Here is an 8,760-nt window from a genome sequence, read left to right as displayed (position 1 = left end):
CCAGTCTTCTGTCTTCTTCTGATTACACTGATTTATATACTGTTTTGCTTTTTCCATATTTCAGTCCGTTTTCTATGGAAAATGCAGTAAAATACATTTCACTCAATTTTGTCTTTATTGGGACATGACACAATAATTATTTGTCGGTATGAAAAAGCGAAAAGGAGCCATTTTGGGATGCAAATAATATTTCATCGTCCTTGTATTTTCTTATCCTTCCATTGCTCCCCTTTATGAATGTTTTGAAAACATTTATAAACCAAACATCCAGATTGATAATTATTCTGTTTACCAGCAACACACACACACAAAATAGTCTTCTGTATGACCCCCAATCATCATTATATGTATTGTTATATGCAATTGCATGTATTGGCCATGCGAACACACACACATACTTCCTCCCTGACAGATTAGTGCGTAAACTGGCACACCTAGTAATCCCCTCTTCCTGTTGCTGGATTAAGGATTTCCTGGCAAGCAAAAAGTTAGAATTGGTCCCCATACCTCCTCAGCCATCAACATCAGTACTGGTTCTCCTCAGGGCTGTTTGCAAGCCCTCTGCTCTTCACGCTGTACACACATGATTGTGTTTCAGTCCATCAAAGTACAACCCTAGTTAAATTTGGAGATGACACAACTGTAGTGGGCCTCATCTCAGGGCTCACTCTTCATCCGGAGGCTGATGAAAAGGATTTTCCGCCGCTCCCAGTCACCCCACGTAGGCGTCCTGTTGCTTAGAAAACTTTTACAAATTGTTTTCAGCAGCAGCAATACAAGGTTTTTCTAACTTGTTGTGGTCGGCATCTTCCTGAGAGTAAGATAATCTTACAAAGTAGAAAAGTTCTTAACTGAGGCATGTCAGGAGAAGTGGAGTTTTGAAGACTATACTGAGCCCTTTGTGACATTGGAGGATGAAGAATCTGCATCTTCACATCCCAGCATCCCAGATGAACCTTTTCTTCTCTCCTGGGGATGAGGACGCAGAACTGCAGGAGGGTGTTGGGCTCCCAGCATGTGAAAGGTCTGATCTCAAGAAAATCCGAGATCATCCCACTTCCCCATGCTGGAGATTTTAGTTAACAGCAGCAACAAATAAAGTAAATTAGTCACACAAATGATATCTAAATCCAACAGTAGACCCAGACTGCAATAAAATAAATCTGGTTGTGAGTGTTGTTTTTGTCTCCTGCAAACTTAGCTTTCATTATACTTATTTTTTCTATCTAATAATAAGAAATCATAATCAGAGAGAGAGATGAGACACGAAGAGCTGGTTTCCTGGAAAAAGAGGAAGTAAGTTTCCAGCTTGCAGATTTATAAAGTAGCTGAGATTATTTGTTGTTTCACAGCTTGAAAGTTTTAAAGGATGAAATCCCAACATTTTGAGTAATTAGATAAGATTCAAAGTAAAGTACTTATATTAATATTGGTTTACTTATAACAATACGTGTACACTTACTTGTGGGAACATTTAGAAGTAAAACAAGGAACTGTAATTTTGATATCACATAATTACAATAATGAATTATTCTTGGTTTCTTTTCAGAACGTCTTTAATAACTCACATTATGGTTATAATAAGAGTAATAAGTTGTGGTTATCATAAAATTATAAATGAATGCTAAATCAAAGAAACTAAAAGGGTTATGAATGTGATTTTAACATTGAACTTGAAATGGTGTAAAGCGTGTAACTGCAATTAAAGATCACTGATGATGTGTTGGAGGTGGATAATGGGTGAAAGATGAAAGGTCAGGGGTAAAATGGGCACTAATGGGAGAGCAGAGATGATCAATGCCTTACTTCCAAACAGATTGTTGAACAACTTGAATGTTTCAAAGAAAAGACTTGGGAGGAATGTTGAGCAACCCTGAGACATTAGCACAGACATCAGGACATAATGTCTCTAAGACAGTGATGGATACGAGATCATCTGTCCATACAGTCAGCCAATGAAACAAGCACAGCAACAGTGTTAGCCAATGCAAATGCACCATAAGGCTGGATAAACCCAATAAAAAGAGAGAGCAAAAGAGGAATCTTTGGTTGAATCCTCCAGGCAGCTTCGAGCCAAGACCGAGACGGACAAAGAACTCTGCAGCTGAAGAAGAGCCGGGGCCACAGAGCCGAAGACTGTCCTGCGCACGGGGACCAACCCGTCAGCCCCGCAACATGTGGCTTCAAATTGCACTTCTCTCATCAATTGGGCTCAGACCCCAAAGATAAAGATGAAGATAAAGGCAAAGATAAAGACCTCCTCCTCCTGCTGCAACACCTTCTTCATCATCGATCCAGTTCTGGGTTTCGAAACGCCATACTCCATCCGTCTCTCTCAAAGGTTCCCTTTTTAGTTCTTAGTATCAGCGTTAGGGAAAGACAGGCTAGATGATTGATTTTACTGATTTGATTATTTCTGCTACTTGATTAAGCTGTACTGACCCTTGCAAATTTGCTTTACTAATAAAATATTTAGCATAAAGAAAATCTAAAAGGTGTTGTGGACATTCAATTAATGAGTCACCTCAAAGTTCTTTGATGGTAGTAAAATAGCCTGAGATGGTTGATAATCCCAGCTGCATAATGGGTGAATATAAGATGTTGGAATCCCATCCTGATGTGTTTGCTGTCAGTGCTCTTACCAGGTTCCAAGCCCGTAAGCTGAAGGAAGTGAACTTGGAGGCTTTGATGGAGGACAAGCTGCCAGCAGATGACCTTGTAGAACCAGCAACCCTCATGGAGGACTTCACCCAAAAGTCTGAGGTTTTTATCTCGCAATCAATATCACATGAGAGTTTGAGCCAAGCTCAGAAAAATGGTGAAACACTCATTAAATGCTTTGAAGGTGTGAGTGATTCTGTAAATAATAAGACCCATAAATTTTATGTTGAGGATGGTTTACTCATGAGGAAATGGATCTCAAGGCCTGTCTTGCAACAGAAAAGTATTGAAGAGGATTGGGGAGTAGTATATCAAGTTGTCATTCCTCAAGGTTATCGTGAACAAATACTGCAGATGGCACATGACCACTCACTCATGGTCGGGTCATTTGGGAAGCACTAAAACCTATGACCGTATTCTGCAGCACTTTTTCTGGCCAGGCCTGAAAAAGGATGATGCCAGGTTCTGTAGAACATGTAAAGTTTGCCAAATAGTGGATAAACCTAATCAGAGGATACCAGCCGTCCCTCTTAAACCCATTCCTGCAGTCGGTGAGCCTTTTGAGAGTGTCCGAGGGACTGTGTGGGTCCCCTGCCAGTATTAATGTGAGCTGGTAATCAGTTTCTCCTGACTGACGTGTGTTGCCACTCGTTTCCCTGAAGCCATTCCACTACGGAAGACCACAGCACCCACCATAACTAAAGCTCTTCTAAAGTTTTTTTTCAACTTTTGGTGTGCCTAGAATCATACAAACTGATCAAGGTAGCAATTTTCAATCCAAAATCTTCAAGCAGACACAACAGTCTTTTAGGATTAAACACGCTCCCTCAAGTCCTTACCGTCTCCAGTCACAAGGCGCTCTGAAAAGGTGGCATCAGACTATCAAGGCCATAATGCGGAAATATTGCCATGAAACAAACAAAAGCTGGAATGAAGGCCTTCCTTTTCTGCTGTTGCACCCGAGAAGCTAATCAGGAGTCTCTAGGTTTTAGCCCTGCTGAACTAGTTTTTGGGCCTGGTGTAAGAGGACCACTGAAGGTTCTGAAGGAGCAACTCCTGTCAGAAATCTTTTAGATTTTCTAATGTCCTTGAGTTTGTCACACAGTGTCAGGAGCATCAATACCATGCTTGTTTGATAGCAAGAAAGTCTTTATCAGCTGCCCAAGGGAAAATGAAACATCTGTATGACAGAAAGACTGTAAAGCAGTTGTTCGAAACAGGTGATAAAGTGCTCATGCTGGTGCCTGCTTCCGCCCCATCTCTTTCAGCCCAATTTGCAGGCCCATATGTGGTAAATAGCAAAGTCAATTACACAGACTACATTGTTCATACTCCTGACAGGAGGCGCCAAATGCGTCTGTGTCATATAAATATGTTGAAGCTGTTTCACTCCAGAGAAGAAGACAAGGACACATGTGGTGAGGACTCTCCACAACCTGCATCAATCTCTCTTGTGTCTGGACATACCCCCATGATGGTTTGAAGAAGTGTGATGAAGGCCAATGGGTAGGGTTTCAAACTCTGTCATTTTTGATTCCTTGGATGCATATCTGTCCTATCTTCCCCAGGGTGAGAAGGAGGATGCGGAAGGACTGATCCAGCTGCACCCTATGCTTTTCAGAGAAGAAGACAAGGACACATGTCTTGTCTTCTTCTCAAGACAAGACGTGTCTTGAGACACATGTCCTCAGTACTGGAGCATGACATCGATGTGGGAGACACCCCCATGAAACAACATGCATACCGTTGTCCCACAGTCAAGAGGGAAATGATGAAGAAAGAGATTCAGTATTTACAGGAAATGGGTTGGCCATACAGAGTGGTAGCTCCTGGAGCTCTCCATGTGTTCTGACACCAAAGTCAGATGGTTGTCAGCGTTTCTGTACAGACTTTCGAAGAGTAAATGCGGTTACAGTCCCGGATTCACATCCATTGCCTCACATGGAAGACTGCATAGACAGCATTGGTGCAGCAACCTATATCACAAAATTAGATCTGCTGAAAGGATACTGGCAAGTTCTCCTGACTGCCAGAGCTTCTGATATTTCAGCTTTTGCACCAGACCATTTCCTGCAGTGATGGCATTTGAATGCAAATGCACCAGCTACCTTTCAGCGACCGATGAACACTGTATTAGGAGACATTAAGAATTGTAATGTCTACTTGGATGACATTGTAATCTATTCATCAACCTGGACTGATCATATTAACACTCTGAAAACTGTTTGCTCGTCTAGCTCAAGCCTCCCTCACCTTAAATCTGGCAAAATGTGAGTTTGCCAAAGCGGTGGTGACATACCTCGTAAAGGAAGTGGGCCATGGCCAAGTACGTCTGGTGAATGCAATGGTGGAGGCTATCCACCTTCGCTCCTCCTGTGCCCACCACAAGACGTGAGCTCCACCGTTTCTCAGGTTTGGTTGGCTATTATAGGTGTTTCTGCAGGAACTTCTCAGTGGTGGTGGCTCCATTCAAATCCATGTCAACATGGATTTGACTGTGCAAAGTCCTTTCTATGTAGTGCTCCTGTATTGGCGGCTCCGGATTTCAACAAGACCTTCAAGCTGGAGGTAGATGCAAGTGCCACTGGAGCAGGAGCAGTGTTGCTCCAAGATGGGACAGATGACATCAGTCACCCAGTTTCCTACTACTCAGCTAAGTTCAAGACTCATCAGTTAAACTATTCTACAATTGAGAAGGAAACGTTAGCCATGCTATTGGCTTTGCAGCATTTTGAAGTTTATGTGGGTTCAACAAGTCCCGTGATAGTCTATACAGACCATCACCCATTAGTTTTCCTGAACCGCATGTATAACCAAAACCAGCTGTTAATGCGGTGGGCTCTATTGGCCCAAGAATAGAACCTAGACATCAGGCATAAGAAGGGGGTGATAGCTGATGTACTATCCAGGATATTATGCTGCTTACCTCACTGTGGTATAAATAATGCAGAGAAATGGAGAAATGTTTCATGAATTGACCTCAAAGGATAGCTCTCTCTTAGTGTTTCAGATCCACAGATGCAATGTGTTGGAGCTCATCAGCCACCCAATAAAGAGCTTTATGCAAGCAGTGTTGGATCCCTTCTTGTTTGTGTGGCCTTGATCTGACATAATATTGACTGTTTATGAGTGTTTTACTAAAACCTGTTTCTTTTCACAGTGGAAGCCAGTAGAGGTTCTCTGCCATTTTTGTTCAGCTGTTTTTTTCCTGTTTTGATGGCTTGCCCGGGAGTTCAGGTTTTGTACTTGGTTTTTTTTCTGCTCGCCTTTAGAAAGTTATTTTTAATTTCTTAGTTAAACAGGGTCGTGTTTTTGTTTGTTGCTTTGGCCTTGGAGACCCTGAAGATCAAAGCTTCCCTGTGTTTTGTTCTTGCTTTGGTTGATTTCATCTGCACTGTTAATAAATGATCCATATTTGCTACAAACATCAACTGTTTGTTTTTGTGTTAAACCTAGCGCCAGATTTGACCCTCAGTGGTCTTGGGAGGGGAGGGGTGTAGTACATTAGGTTATTAGATTACAGCAATTTTATCATATTTATATGTTGTAGTATGTTTAATACCTGCTAAAAAGTTATTTTTGAAACTGACAAGCCTGATCAGGACATGTATCCTAATTTGTTGAATAAAATTGTAAGGCATTCACATGTAAGTTCTCACAATGCCAGAACCTAAAAAAGAGCGCACTCCCCGTCCCCTTCTCCTCCCCATGGATGGATGGATGGATGGATGGATGATAGATGGATGGATGGATGGATGGATGGATGGATGGATGGATGGATGGATGGATGGACGGATTAATGGATGGATGGATGGATGATGGATGGATGGATGGATGGATGGATGGATGGATGGATGGATGGATGGATGGATGGATGGATGGATGGATGGATGGATGGATGATGGATGGATGGATGATGGATGATGGGTGGATGGACGGATTAATGGATGGATGGATGGATGATGGATGGATGGATGGATGGATGATGGATGGATGGATGGATGGATGGATGGATGGATGATGGATGGATGGATGGATGGATGATAGATGGATGGATGGATGGATGGATGATGGATGGATGGATGGATGATGGATGGATGGATTAATGGATGGATGGATGGATGGATGGATTAATGGATGGATGGATGGATGATGGATGAATGGATTAATGGATGGATTAATGGATGGATGGATGGATGGATGATGGATGGATGGATGGATGGATGATGGATGGATTAATGGATGGATGGATTAATGGATGGATTAATGGATGGATGGATGATGGATGGATTAATGGATGGATTAATGGATGGATGGATGGATGGATGATGGATGGATGGATGGATGATGGATGGATGATGGATGGATGATGGATGGATGGATTAATGGATGGATGGATGGAATAAAAAACATGTTCCATTGTTTCTACATTATCACATCAACTACATAAACCAGTGAGATGTTTCCCCATCTTAAAAAGAGTTCCATTTTTAAAAACTGTGATCGGTTCTTATTCTAGTTATAATTATCTCTTCCCTCCTGTTATTCCTCTAATTCTTACTACATCAACTGTATTTGGTATTCTATATAAATATCTTCAAATTTATTTCATTATCCCACTGAATTTTCCATATCTTCTTGCTTTCTCTCCAAACTATATTTTCCTTCAGATTTAGATAACTTTATTGGTATATCAATGTCTTTTTAATAGCCTCCTTAGCAAACCTATCTGCTCTTTCATTCCCCAAAATGCCAACATGAGCAGGAGTCCAAAATGATAGTACATTTTTAGTTGGCTCACATATTCTATGATGAACAGCCATAACCTCATATATTTTGATTATTTGTACTTTCCTTTTCAACACTCAACAATGCAGATAATGAATCACTACAAACTATTATTTTGTTTATTATATTAGTATCCTCTACCCATTCTAAAGCTAATAATATAGCACACAATTCTACCGCATATACACTCAGACAATTAGATGTTCTTTTTGAAATATTAATCTTTAATTCAGGAATCACAACTGCTGTACCGGTTGCTTCATTTTTGGGGTCTTTCAAACTATCAGTATAAATTTGCAAATAATCATTATATTTGTTCTGTATTTGATTATAAAATTCTTGACAGATATCTGTTATATTTCTTTCCTTAAGATTTGATAATAACCTGTCTATATTAATATATTTCCATGTAGATCTCAAAGGCTACAAAACTGTTGGACTAAAAAATTTGTCATATACATTAAATGTTTTTGCTCTGTCATCTCCAACCCATCCAAAACTATTCATTTTTGCCTTTCCTCTTTCCCAACAATTTTCTAATACTTTCTTAACTGGATGATCATCATTCTGTCCTTTTAAATGTCTCTAATAATGTCTCTAATTTCTTCTGATATATAATGGCATTTGTCCTGATTCTATTTGTCAAGCACATACTGGAGTTGATTTAACTGGCAGGTCCTAATCTTGGGTAGGCTGAACGAAGGTAAGTGTCCTTCCTTCCTTCTTTCCTTCTTTCCTTCCTTCTTTCCTTCTTTCCTTCCTTCTTTCCTTCCTTCCTTCCTTCCTTCCTTCCTCCCTCCCTCCCTCCCTCCCGTTAGTTAAAACTATGTCCCAGCGGGCGGGCGCGCGCGCAGCCTCGTTGATGCGCGCGCCCGCCGCTTCTCTGCAGACTGACTCAGGATTGGTTGCGCGGAGCTTCTCATCACTGACGATCATGGAGGATTATTAGCCGTGCCGAGCGTTTCGTACTCCAAAAGGTAAGCTAAAAAAGATATTATCTCTGACTTTTTATGAAGGTCTTGGTCTGGCGAGGCGGCGAAACGGAGTCTCGGTGAAGCGGAAAGGCGGGACCCGAGTTCGCCTCAACAAGCCAGAGAAGTTGTCAACTTTCTGAAAGCAGCTGGGAGTAATTCCAGCAGTGATGGCGAGTCAGTGGGGCTTGTTTCTTTCAGACTGAGAAACTCTGAGGTCACTTTTAGACAGTCATGGAAAGCCTTAGATTTATCGAGCTTGTCGTTGCTTTTTTCCACCCATAAATATCGTCTGCGTAAAGATTATGGCCGTATTTAAACTCCATGATTGTTCAGATCG

Source organism: Poeciliopsis prolifica, unplaced genomic scaffold, assembly GCF_027474105.1.
Source record: "Poeciliopsis prolifica strain line A6 unplaced genomic scaffold, Auburn_PproV2 SCAFFOLD258, whole genome shotgun sequence".
NCBI lineage: Eukaryota > Metazoa > Chordata > Actinopteri > Cyprinodontiformes > Poeciliidae > Poeciliopsis > Poeciliopsis prolifica.
This window is presented reverse-complemented; position numbering follows the sequence as displayed.